Here is a 13,311-nt window from a genome sequence, read left to right as displayed (position 1 = left end):
GGTTAGTTTATAAACCTTTAGCTAGACACAGAGTGCTGATTGGTGCGTTTTTACAGAGTGCTGATTGGTGAGTTTACAAACCTTTAGCTAGACAGCGCTGATTGGTGCATTTGTACAGAGTGCTGATTGGTGCATTTACAGACCTTTAGCTAGACCGAAGAGTTTTCCAAGTCCCCACCCGACCCAGAAGCCCAGCTGGCTTCACCTCTCATGAAGAGCTGGTGGCTGTGGGTGTATCGGTTGGTCTTGGGCTCCCGGCAGGTGAGTGTTCACACCTGGGCCTGCGCCCTGCTTCACCTAGCCATCCGCATGGACACTTCAGTTTGTTGTGGGTTTTCTTGTGCCTTGGTGCAGTCTCACCAGTTAGAGCATAACTTCCTCAGGGCGAGGCTGCCGCAGACACCCAGTGTCCTCGCCGCGTCTCCATCCAGTGCTTTCCTGTCTTTGTTATTAGATGCTCATCAAACATGAGGCCACTACAAACTAGAAGACCTTGGCTAGAGTCCTGAGACCTTGTGTGTGTGGTGTGGCTGTGTGAGTCTGTGCCCATCCCACACGCCACTCTTTAATAAGAGCAGATTTTGGACCTCAGGAGACATCTGTTGTGGAATTTATAGGCATGGATTGTCGGGCCAGCTTTCCTTCTGCTGATTAGCTGCTGACCAGCCGCATGCTTCTGCAGCCTCACTGTGACAGGTGGGGCTCAGGTGGCCTGGGCAGGGGTGAGGCACAGGACTGCGCGGTGCTGCTCCTCCTGGCTGCAGCGACTTCACTGGATTCTCTCATTTTTATGGCTTTCTTTCTCAGACTAGGTCTTTCCGACTTGCGTGGAGAAGAAGAGTGTGAGAATTCTCAAGTTAGAGAAGAATTGCTTTATGGTCATTATTTCGACAACTGTATGACTGGGAGTTTGGGTGAGGAAGGGCTAGATCAGTGATTTATTTTTTAATTAGATTTACTTGGAAAACATTTAAAAAATTGCAGTCTTCACCCCCAGACACACAGAATCCATAGTGTCTTGAGGAGGTGAGTGTGTGTAGGGCGCACCATGGGTGAGTGGCGTCTTGGAGGCACTGGGGTGCTGCTGCCGTATGGCCCTTCTCTTGGTCCTGTTTGCATTTGGGGCCTGTTGTTTATTTCTAGTGGGCGGTGCAGGCCAGGCAGGGTAGGTGGGCATCCTCCCTTCTCTGTAGGTGACACACTAGGGGCATCTTCTCAGAGTAACCAGCTGGGAGCTGGAAACTTCTGTATTTAGAGGCCAGTGTCCATGTCCCCTTCTCTCTTATAGTGTGGTTAAACAATCAAATGTTAATACCAGATGTCGATGTAGCTGTTTTCTCAGGAGTTCTTGGATTCTGAGGCAGAGAGCAGCCCCTCTTCTCTCCACAGTGGGGCTCTGGGGCTGGAGAAGGTGGTGTGCCCAGTCCCCGCGTCCAAGTCCGTTGCTTCTCTCTTACTCTCGTGAAGGTGGCGTGTCCAGCCCTGCTGCGTCCAAGCCCGTTCCTTCTCTCTTACTCTGGTGAAGGTGGCGTGCCCAGCCCCCGCGTCCAAGCCCGTTCCTTCTGTCTTACTCCCGTGAAGGTGGCGTGTCCAGCCCTGCTGCGTCCAACCCTGTTCCTTCTCTGTTGCGCTCCTGCTGCTCCTTTAGGGAGGCCTTTTAGTGTTGCTGGAGCTGGGACTGGTGGCCAATGGCCGTGTCTCTGTTCTGAATAGTATGTTTGAAAGCCTGTCGGTGGTAGTGAGGTGCAAAGAAAAAGGAGTCTGAACTTGGCATGCCGTTAGGTTCCTGTGCTGTCAGGAGGTGGAAAGTCTGCAGAGGAGACAACGGACACTTTCTTCCTAGAAATGGACTAATTAACTTGTAGGTTAGCAGACTGAAAGAGCCTGGAGGGATCCATATGTAAGGGCCAAAGGATCCGGCCAGTCATGGCCACTCAACTGGGCCTTGTCATGAAACCCTCTTGAAGGGGAGGCCTCCTTACTGTCTTCCTTTTTCATTTCCAAATTACTCGTCCATAAACTACATCTTATGGTGAATATCCATCTGTTCCAAAGAAGCTGAATGGATCAGAAGGGTAAAATGCTCAGAGGCCAAGGGAGAGCTGTTTTTATTATGGCAATGCTTGTATATAATGTGGCCTGTGTCCATATATTTTGTGTGTGTGTGTGTGTGTGTGTGTGTGTGTGAGAGAGAGAGAGAGAGAGAGAGATAGGGTCTCTGTCACCCATGGCTGAAGTGTGGGGCTGTGATAAAGCCCCCTGCAGCCTCGACCTCACAGGCTCAAGTGATTCTCCTGAGTAGAGACTCAAGTGGTTCTACTGAGTAGCTGGGACCACAGGCGTGTATCACCATGCCAAATTTTTTAATTTTTTGTAGGGATGGGGTCCCATTATGTTGCCCAGGCTGGTCTTGAACTCCTGGGCTCAAGATTATACTGTGATAGAATATGAATGGGGGTGAGTGTGTGACTGGTAAGTCTCGGGTATGGTGGTGACATAGTATAAAAATATAAAAGCAATACATATCTCTGTGGAGAATTTGAAGAATATTGAGAAGTATAAGGAAGAAAGTCAAGACCTGAGCTTGACTTTAAAGAATGAATAGGAGTTTGCCAGGTGGACACAGTAGAAAAGGGCATTCTAGGAAGATGGAGAGGGACCCTCCTAAACTGGAAGGTGTTTGCGGTTGCTCAGAGGCTGGGGAGGCAGCCAGACAGCAGCCCTCAACACAGTGCATGCCACGGGCTCTGGGAGGCGGCTGCCACGGCGATGGGTCCTGAGGTCACAAACAGCGGCTGCCAGCCTGGGAAAACACTGGAGTGTGTCCCATGTAGGAGTGGGAGCTTTCGTCCTGTGAAGCTTTTATTTTCCAGGGGTGTGTGTGTGTGTGTGTGTGTGTACTGCATCACGATGTACAACATGAATATATTCCATGTTAGCCCAGTGACTTCTGCACACCAGACTGAGGTGTAAATAAGAAGTGAATCAGATGTGGCAAATTCTCCCCTTAGCACTGTGGGGAATAAGTTGATGGTGTGTGTGGCTGGAGGTGGAGATAATTAAGTTGTTATGATGATGTAGGTAAAGAAATACTGAGACACTCTTGAACTAGAAGTCAGAGCGGTGGCAGTAGGGAGGAGTGACAGTGATGGGGAGGAGCTGGAAATGGACAGGATTTATAAGTGGGCTTTTGATAGGGAGGAGGAGGCAGCTGGTTTCCGCCTTGGAGGGTTAGACAGTGGTGCCCTGCAGCAAGGCAGGGGATACAGGAAGGAGTGGGGTGAGGGCTCTGTATGTGCACAGCCTGTGTGAGGAGAGCCGAGCAAGGTGGGAACATTGTCTCTGATTGACAGTGTCTCTAGTTGGACATTGTTGCAGTGGGTTCAGTGGGTTCAACTCTGATTGGCAGAGCTGGGATTCAGCCGCACGTCGTTAAAGTCAGAGGCAGGTGAGAGTGCCCCGGCAGTGGCTGAAGACAACATTGAGGGAGGAGGTGGAGGAAGGAGATGTAGCAAGTGAAACAAAATGGAAACAAAGTTCACAAGAGAAACCGGGAATGGTGGGGTGGAAGCCTGGGAAGAGAGTGGTTTGTAGGTTCAGTGCTACTGCGAGCCCATGCTAGATGAGTGCCAGTTATGTTCCATGTTTCTCACAAGAAACACAGAGGTGGCATCTGTTAAGGGCTGTGGTGGGGGTTGAATGAGGCGATGCGTGGAGAGCACAGAGTGGGCGTGCCTGGGTGTGTGATCATCATGGTGTGGCCAGTGGTGGTGATGGGAGGGGCAGCCACTCACCAGCTCGCTCTCTCTCCAGCCCGTGCAGCCTGCCAGGACTCTTCCAGACACGGGATTTGTCGCTGAACAACGCAGAGCTGATGCAGACATGTGGGTAAAGATGTTGTCCATCCAGTCGCACGCACTGGCCAGCTTGCTTTTATTTATCTTCTGTACTTTGCCTTTGCTGCTTGAGAGTTCTGTAAACAATTCTTAATAAAGAAAGAGGCAGGTTTTATGTGGAAACTGCTGGGAGAGGAGAGGATTTCACTGAATGCAAACAGGAGGAAGGAGCAGATGTTAACCCTAGGCGTCCGGAAGCAGGGTTGAGTCAGCAGCGCCTTGGTCTTAGGAAGAGGCCGGGATGGATAGGTTGAGCCCGGAGTGGCCGTTTCTGTTTCTCCGCCTGCGCACCCACTTCCCAGGCTCACAGGGGTTTCCTTTGTGATGCAGGAGGAAGCACAGTGGGAAGAGGAGAGCACAGGCAGGGCTGACGGACATGATGATTCTCAGACAGAAACTGCATAAGGTCATACGTGAGGAGCAAACTCCCTTTTGTCTTAAGGAAGAAACAATTCATTTTGGTGATGTTTCTTTTGTTACAGTGGCCGGCCATCAGGTTGCATTAATGAAATGGAAAAGTAGTGTTTCAAGATAGGGGACAAGTCTGCTGGGCGGGGACAGAGCCTGCAGTGTGGAATGCTTGCCAATCAGCCATTCATCCAAGGGGCATTTGTTGACCTTTGTCCTTGTTAAAGGACAGCGCACCTGCTGTGTACTAGAACGTCTGAGCCTGAGAGTAGAGAGTCCCTGCTGTGTACTAGAATGTCTGAGCGTGAGAGTTGAGAGTCCCTGCTGTGTACTAGAACGACTGTGAGACTGTGAGAGTTGAGAATCCCTGCTGTGTACTAGAACGTCTGAGCATGAGAGTTGAGAATCCCTGCTGTGTACTAGAACGACTGAGCGTGAGAGTTGAGAGTCCCTGCTGTGTACTAGAATGTCCGAGCCTGAGAGTTGAGAGTCCCTGCTGTGTACTAGAACTTCTGAGCCTGAGAGTTGAGAGTCCCTGCTGTGTACTAGAACGTCTGAGCGCGAGAGTTGCGAGTACCTGCTGTGTACTAGAACGTCTGAGTGCGAGAGTTGAGAATCCCACGCTGCAGGGACGTTGCTGTTCTCTCAGAAGCTGTGTAGTCCCTTCCCTCCCCCCAACCTCCATTTACATTCTGTTCATTGCATCTTAGATGTTGGGCTGTACAAATCATTGTGGGCCGATCATAAAATGGTGAGGCCAACAGTGAGCTCGAGACAAGTAGATCACAATATATTCATGTTTCCTTTTGAGTTTTGCCATTAGACTGTGATGCTGATTTGGAATTCTGTGGGTTTACTAAGAGCTAGAAATAAATTGGTCATCTATATGCGCCTGATTTAGGCTTTCTGAAAGGTTGGTCTTATGTCTTCATTGGTCAAGATTTCAGATTTTTGTGTGTGTGTGTGTGTGTGTGTGTGTGTGTGTGTGGTGTTTAAGTGACCATCAGAGCCTCTTGTTCCCTATCAAGGCTTGTTTTAGTGAAGCCACGCAGGGAGTTGGTGTTTGTTGCTCAGGGAGCTTGTGAACTCGGCCGGCGCTGGTTGGGGTCTTGTGGAGCCGGGCCTCCTGCGGGAGGGAGGCAGGTATTGCACAGTCCAGCACTGTCCTTCCTCCACCTTCTCCTGTGTGTTATTGGGGCTGTTTTCACTGTTGGCTTTTGTGTCACTTTCTCTAGTTTGATTTCATGCCTTTGTCCTCCTCTAATTTTCAGGTATTTCCCAGTTTCTGATCTACAGCTTCCTTTGTTTTTTTGTTATAGCTGTGTATCTGTTTACTTTCAAACACGAATTGTTTTTGCCATTCCCCTGGATCCGGTGAGGAAGGGAAGGTTTTGGCAGGAGTCGGATGCCTTCTCTGAGGACTGAAGGTTCTCCTGCCTTCCATAGTTGGCTTTTGTTCTTTAGCAAAGGAGTTTGATTCCTATCAGGGCAGGCATTATGGAAAGGGAAGAACGGTTGTGTGAAATCGTTCCCTCTTGTTCTCGTTCTGCATTCATCCACTTTGCACCTTCTTCTGCTAAATGGTATAAAGAGAATTGTTTGGGAACATTCATTTTGTTTCCTGTTTCGTTTTTTCCTGTAGTAAAAAGAAACATTTGCACTGAAGAAGGAAGCCTGGTTTTCCTTCTAGTTCCTCCTCAGGGTCACCTCAGTTCTGAAGTTTGCTTAGTTGCCTTTATTCCCTGGAGCCTTCTCTTTCACTTTAAATCAGAGAAAACGAAATGAATAGCACCCCACCCTTAAAAAAGAAACACCAAAAACAGGAAACAAATAACTGCACCTTCTATGCCCCCAGCCCGAAAAAATCGAAATAACCGGCCCACCTTGTCCGCCCCCAACCTGAAAAAACGAAGGAGACCAAGGTCAGGAGAATGGTTTGATCAGAGTGGATAGGTGACCTGTCTGCACCAGCTGGCCTTGGGATTGTGGGGCTCCTGGCACCATTGTGGGAGTGGAATCCAATTGGCTGTGTCTTTTTTTGACTGAGAACTAAAATGAGATGAGGCTGGATGGTAGGTCTTTAGTGTTCCCTTTAAGTCCTCTAAAGTTACATTGTAAGATTTTTAAGCCATAATAATAGCAGATTCATGTTCATGTTTTCCATTTCCAGTTTCGAGACTGATCGTGGTGAAGAGTGTGGGCCCTGGAGCCAGCCAGCCTGGTTTCAAGTCTTGGCCCCACCATTTAAAATGTGACTTTGACTAAATTTCTCACACTTCTAGGGCCTCAGTTTTCTCATGTGCAAAGGGGAGATAATAATGATACCTACTCTGTGGGATTATTGTGAGGATAAAGTGAGTTGATGCTAGATAAAACCATATGAAATTGTCAATATTGGACTCTTTCTTTTTTGGACTTTTTTTTTTTTTTTAAATAGTTTGAGCTTGTGTTTTGTTGTAAGAAATCCTTGAGAGCCCTTTGTACACTTCGGCCAGTCTCCTCCTCTCTTCGAACGGTAACACATTGGAGAACTGTGGCCTTAATAGAACGTCACAGCCAGGATGTGGACATGGTATCGCTGACCAGTCTTACTCAGGTTGCCTGAAGTTTACTTGTACGTGTGTGTTAGAGAGAGAGATTGATTGATTTGAGTTCTGTGCGTGTTCACCACTGGGGGCCCCCGTCCCTGCCGTGTTGCGGTGCTGAATAGTTCCATAATCTCAAGGATCGGCCCTTTGCCCTTTTCTAGCCACATTTGCCCCTTCCAGCCCATCTCCCCACCCTGGTCCCTAACCCCTGAGAACCACTAATTTGTCCTCCATTTGAAAAATTTGTCATAAGAGTGTCATATAAATGGAATCGTAGAAATGTAACCTTTTCGATTGGCCTTTTTGCTCAGCGTAATGTTTGCTCTGTTTTGTTGCTGAGTGGTCTCTGTGGTGTGGGTGGACTCAGCTTATTTATCCATGGTGAGAAACACACATTCACCCGTCCACACCCAAAGACTGGGCTTGGAGACACACAGAACAGCAGAAATGAGACTTTTTTCTTTCTCTCTCTCTTTTTTTTTTTTTGAGACAGAGTTTTGCTCTTGTCACCCAGCCTGGAGTGCAGAAGTGTGATCTTGGCTTGCTGCAACCTCCGTCTCTTGGGTTCAAGTGATTCTCCTGCTTCAGTCTCCCGAGTAGCTGGGATTACAGGCGTGCGCCACCACGCCTGGCTAATTTTGTATTTTTAGTACAGACGGGGTTTCTCCACGTTGGCCAGGCTGGTCTCGAACTCCCAACCTCAGGTGATCTGCCTGACTCAAAGTGCTGGGATTATAGGTGTGAGCCACTGCGCCCAGCCAGGAAGCAAGATTTTTAATGGCAGTCTTGCAAGATCAGGTGCCTGGTAGGCAGGTACACCCGGGGCAGTCACAGCAGGTAGTTTATCTCCTCTAATGCAAGTCCCTCCCCCAGTTCCTCACTGGTCGAGTACTATGGGGTTACAATCTTCCCGGAGGTCGCCTGAGTTTCATTATCCCGTTGTACCCTGTCCCCTTACCCGCTTACAAGGTTGTACCCCGTCCCCTTACCCGCTTAAGTTTTGATTTCCCAATACTGAAACTTTCTTCCCATTTATGGGCTGACCCCTCTTCTACATTTTGTTCGCTTATTGTGACCTTCTAGGTGCACGAGCCGTGTGGTTTGTTACATCCACAGGCTGGCTGCCATTGCGTAGATTTATCATGCCTGGAAAATGGACCATTTAAAACGTTTTCTTACACCATCGAAGCACATCTGGGCTGATTCCAGTTTCTGGTGCTTATGAATAAAACAGCTATGAACAACTGAGTGGAGGTTATTGGACCATTTTTGACCTCTAGTAATGGTGGGCTCACATGTTTGAGTCGAGTTGGGTCAGGTGCTGAGTGCCTGCTGCTGCAGGCACCACCTTGTGCTTTCAGGTTAACTCTAACCACACATCTCATGCCTTCTCTGTGCATGTATTTGAAGTTACTGAAAAAGTATTTATCAAGAAAGCCACAGCTCCGCACTAGTCTCTTAAAACCCATCCGTATGCTCCTGTACTCATGAAAGGAATGCACTGCGGGCCGTTCTGTGGGAAGCAGGGAAAAGACAGACCTGGCCCTGAGACAGGCTGGTGTGACTGCCGTTCGGAGCCCAGGGTTAATGATGCTGGTTAGTCAGCCAGTGTCGGGGGCAGATGCCCATCGTCAGTGGCTCCCCTGTGGACCCTCCCACCCAGCCTAACGCGAATGAAAATCATTGTTTGCATAAGGTCATAGTTCTGGCTAGCAGCGTTTTGAGACCAAGGCCAGTGTAGGGACCTGTCTTTGCTAACATGGACTCCTGGGCTCTGAGGGTGTTGGGAAGGTGGCTCACGGGAGGGAGCTGAGGGGCCTGAGCTCACAGCTGTGAAACCAGCGTGGCCCTTGGTTGTCTGAAGGAGCAGCGGTGTGGGGCAGCCACAGGCCTCGTGGTTTTTCTCTGCTGTCAGTTGGGGTTAGTCAGTGTGGATGGAAAGAATTGCTCATCTTAGCGGATTGAAGACTATGGTTAGCAAGCAGTTGTAGATCTCCTGATTGAAAAAAGTGATTATTGATGTGCTTTGATATAAAGAAAGAGAAAAAGAAAAAAGTGATTAAAGTGGGAGTGAATTAAACATTAATACAGTTGTGTCAGTCAGAGTCTCCTGAAACTTGTGATTCTCTTAGGGGAGAAAAGGGAGACTGTAATAAAAACATGAACAATCTTGAACTTCCGTTCCTTTCCAAAAATAAGCATCAGGTCTGCCCAGCTTCCTTCCCACGGAGGCTGTGATTCTGTTTCGGACGGTGCTCGTGGCTGTGACTGTTCGTCGAGAGCAGTGAGTAAAGCAGCTCTCATGCAACAAAGCGAGGGGAGAGCCCAGGGCGTTGGAAGAGGTGGGGTGCGATTGGGTCAGCGCGAATATCGTGTTATTACTTGACATATTGAAAAGTGTGTTTATTACTGACCCATAGTCGCACCTGTTAGTGGAGTCCGGTAGGATGCCTCAGTCCGTGGATGCCTTGTTTACCGATGAGACCAGGGTGGTTACTGTGTCCATCCCCTCAAATACCACTTCTTTTTGGTGATAACATCCAAGTTCCTTTTTTTTTAAATTGCTTTTTTTAAAAGAAAAATTCTGTAAAAAAATTCTTTTAATGGTTTGGATATTCTTAGGGTCTCAGTCGCTGGCCCAGGTGGAGTGCAGTGGTGCCACCCTAACTGACTGCAGCCTTGGGATATTCTTGGGGTCTCAGTCGCTGGCCCAGGTGGAGTGCAGTGGTGCCGCCCTAACTGACTGCAGCCTTGGGATATTCTTAGGGTCTCAGTCGCTCGCCCAGGGGGAGTGCAGTGGTGCCGCCCTAACTGACTGCAGCCTTGGGATATTCCTAGGGTCTCAGTCGCTGGCCCAGGGGGAGTGCAGTGGTGCCGCCCTAACTGACTGCAGCCTTGGGATATTCTTAGGGTCTCCGTCGCTCGCCCAGGGGGAGTGCAGTGGTGCCGCCCTAACTGACTGCAGCCTTGGGATATTCTTAGGGTCTCAGTCGCTCGCCCAGGGGGAGTGCAGTGGTGCCGCCCTAACTGACTGCAGCCTTGGGATATTCCTAGGGTCTCAGTCGCTGGCCCAGGTGGAGTGCAGTGGTGCCGCCCTAACTGACTGCAGCCTTGGGATATTCTTAGGGTCTCCGTCGCTCGCCCAGGGGGAGTGCAGTGGTGCCGCCCTAACTGACTGCAGCCTTGGGATATTCTTAGGGTCTCAGTCGCTGGCCCAGGTGGAGTGCAGTGGTGCCGCCCTAACTGACTGCAGCCTTGAGCTTCTGTGCGGAAGTGATCCTCCCACCTCGGCCTCTTCAAGTTCTGGGATTATAGGTTTGGCCTAGAGCTCTTTCTTCTTAGGTAACTTTAACTTTTTACCCGTTGATTGTATTAAATAATTTTCTTTCCCTATCCCTTACGTGGCAACTAACCCACTTAAAGGGGTTGATGAGAGTAAGGAGTCCATAGTGGTAAGAGCATTTAAAACCTCGCATTGCTCCACCATTCAGAGAGAGCCGCCATTAGTTCCTCCTGGGTTTCCTAACACAGAACGTGTGTAGCCGACTCCTTAGCACCTGGGTTATCATCTTGTCCTGTTGCCATTTCCATAGGTAGAAGCAACTCCCTGTTGTTTTAACTGGATTCTGGTTTCGGTTACCCCCACCCCTGCCCCAAGACATGGATGGGCAGTGGTCCTGTCATCACACACTGACCCTTCGTGTCTCAGCCCCACCCCCAGACATGGACGGGTGATGGTCCCATCCCTGACTCCGTCATCACACACTGACCCTTCGTGTCTCACCCCCACCCCCCGACATGGATGGGTGATGGTCCCATCCCTGACTCCGTCATCACACACTGACCCTTCATGTCTCCATGGTCTCTGTCTGCACTCAGCCTCCACAGGCCTGTTGATTCCTGAGTTGCTGTAGGCAGGAGCTGACAGTAAGAAGTGTAGCCTGGTGCTTTTCTGTTTGACAACATAGCTTGTTTATAGTCGTGGTGGTGGTTTTGATGTATACATGTATTCTAAATGAAGCTTTTTTTCACACCTTAGAAAATGTCTTTACTTGGGAGGCTGAGGTGGGAGGACCCCTTGGGCCCAGGAGGTTGAGGCCGCAGTGAGCTGTGTTTGCACCACTCCATTCCCAGCCTGGGCAACACAGTGAGACCCTGTCTCTTAAAAAAAAAATCTGTAATGTTTATTCCAAATATTTTAGAGGCTCTGGATTGGTACTGTCTTCCAGAGATAATGGGATCAGTTACTGAGATTGTCTCTCAATCAGAAAGAAAAGACCTTCAGACCAGAATTTTCTCTTCCCAACTTGCTTTCTATACCCTGTGGGACCCTAAGACAACAGAAAACTGAGTTTTGTTTCACTTTTAAGTGATGTTTTTCACTTTCACCTGATTTGGGCCCAGTTTCTTCATACGTGGGAAATAGCAGCTGCATTAAAGCAGCAGTTCTCACCGGCGTGTTTTGCCCTTTAGCGGACATCGTCTGGAGGCATTTTTGGTTGCCAGGATTTGCTGGGTGGCCTTACTGGCATCTAGAAGACCGACGCTGCTCAACCCTGTTGGCGCGCTGAACCCAAATGCCAGTGGCACTGAGCTTGCAAATCGTTGGACTCATGATGCTTTGAGTGCTCTCAGGACTCTGGAGGTTGATGCTGGGGTTCCTCGCTGGCTTCCTGCTGCTGATGCTCTTCCCCCTCTGAGCTCTTTTACGGAAAGCTTCGTGGCACACTTGCTGCTTTTCACTGAAACCAGGCTGTGTGGTGACTAGAAGCTGCGTATTCACATTTATTTTTATTGATTGATGGATTGAGGCTGCTGTGCAGTGGTGTGAGTAGCTCCGGCTACAGGCGCACGCCACCATGCCCAGCTAATTTTTTGAATTTTTTATAGAGATGGGGACTCGCCATGTTGCCCAGGCTGGTCTCCAACTTCTGGGCTCAAGCAATCCGCCTGCCTCAGCCTCCTGAAGTGCTGGGATTACAGGCGCGAGCCAGCACACCCATCACACACTTATTTTTAATGGTCCTTGAGGTTAATGGCAGCTTTGAACAATCCTGTCCAGGAGTGTAAGGAGGACAAACCTCACTCCATCTTCCAGGAGTGTAAGGAGGAAAAACCTCACTCCATCTTTGCAAAACGCACGTGCCAGGAGTGTTGCTCAGGAAACACGCGATTCTCTGGGATGCTAAGTGCAGAGCCGGGGAACCCTGCACCAGCAAGCCCTGTCCTGGGAGCTGCCTTCAATCCTGTCTGTGCTTCCTTCCCTGGTTCTGCACACGGAAGTGTTTGGAGTTGGAGGAGAGCCTGCTGTTTGGATGGGACTGAAGTAACATGGGTATAGATTTTTTTCCCCCCATTTAGACGGGTTTGTTTTATTCTTGGAGTCCCCAGAGCTCTTCAGGGAAATTATATAGTTTTATTCAGCTGCTCTTTTTTTTTTTTTTTAAGACGAGTTTTGCTCTGTCACCCAGGCTGGAGTGCAGTGGTGCAGTCTCGGCTCACTGCAACCTTTGCCTCCCAGATTCAAGGGATTCACCTGCCCCAACCTCCCAAGTAGTTGGGGTTACAGGCACAAGCCTCCACACCTGGTTAATTTTTTGTATTTTCAGTAGAGACGGGGTTTTGCCCTGTTGGCCAGGCTGGTCTTGAACTCATGACCTCAAGTGATCCGCCCACCTCGGCCTCCCAAAGTGCTGGGATTACAGGCGTGAGCCACCATGCATGGCCTTATTCAGCTTTTTAAAAAAATGGTACTGCAGTATAATCTTTTCCTCTTAAAATACTCAGTGGAAATGAAAACCACCTTATCTTTTTTTGCACCTTTTATGTAGTTTAAAACTTAATATGCTTCTTAAACTTAAAATTAGCCTTTTAAGGCTGTGCATGGTGGCTCATGCCTGTAATCCTAATACTTTGGAAGGCCGAGGTGGGTGGAACACCTGAGGTCAGGAGGTCCAGATCAGCCGGGGGTGGGTGGCGAGCGCCTGTAATCCCAGCTACTCGGGAGGCTGAGGTAGGAGAATTGCTTGAACCCAGGAGGGGAGGTGGAGGTTGCAGTGAGCTGAGATCACGCCACTGCACTCCAGCCTGGGGGACAAGAGTGAAACTCTGTCTCCAAAAAAAAAAAAAAGCCTTTTAAAAACTTAGCTTACTGGTAATGTTTTGTTTCTGTGGCGAGATTGCCCACTTGGGTTATTTGGTTTCTTACGTATAAAAAGCCCCAGAGCCTCTAAAATCTGGTTTTCTGGTGATTTCACAAGATTGTATCAGTGTCATCTACTCTGTTTTTGTGCTGGACTTTGGATTTACCTTTAAGTAGTTGTAATTGCTGCATTTTGACGTAAAAGTATTTGATGAATGAAGTAAGTTTTGGCCTTGGCACAGTGACCAGGAGCTCAGCAGTGGGTCATGGGAGAGGA

General features: G+C 49.0%; 1 protein-coding gene across 11 annotated transcripts in view; it reads left to right on the top strand.

Annotated features, from left to right (window-relative positions):
• Positions 1-13,311, top strand: part of ANKRD11 (ankyrin repeat domain containing 11) — a 222,184-nt gene that overhangs the window by 53,143 nt on the left and 155,730 nt on the right. For 2 of the 11 annotated variants that reach the window (XM_063597828.1, XM_034941072.4), the window contains exon 2: positions 3,814-3,884. The exons of 8 other annotated variants lie outside the window; for them this stretch is intronic. The gene's annotated coding sequence lies outside the window, so the exon portion shown is untranslated. Of the gene's footprint in view, positions 1-2,823; positions 3,449-3,813; positions 3,885-13,311 lie in introns of those variants that run through there. One more of the 11 variants, XM_055099349.2, reaches the window with a different exon arrangement.

Source organism: Pan paniscus, chromosome 18 (genome assembly GCF_029289425.2).
Source record: "Pan paniscus chromosome 18, NHGRI_mPanPan1-v2.0_pri, whole genome shotgun sequence".
Taxonomy (NCBI): domain Eukaryota; kingdom Metazoa; phylum Chordata; class Mammalia; order Primates; family Hominidae; genus Pan; species Pan paniscus.
This window is presented reverse-complemented; position numbering and strand designations above follow the sequence as displayed.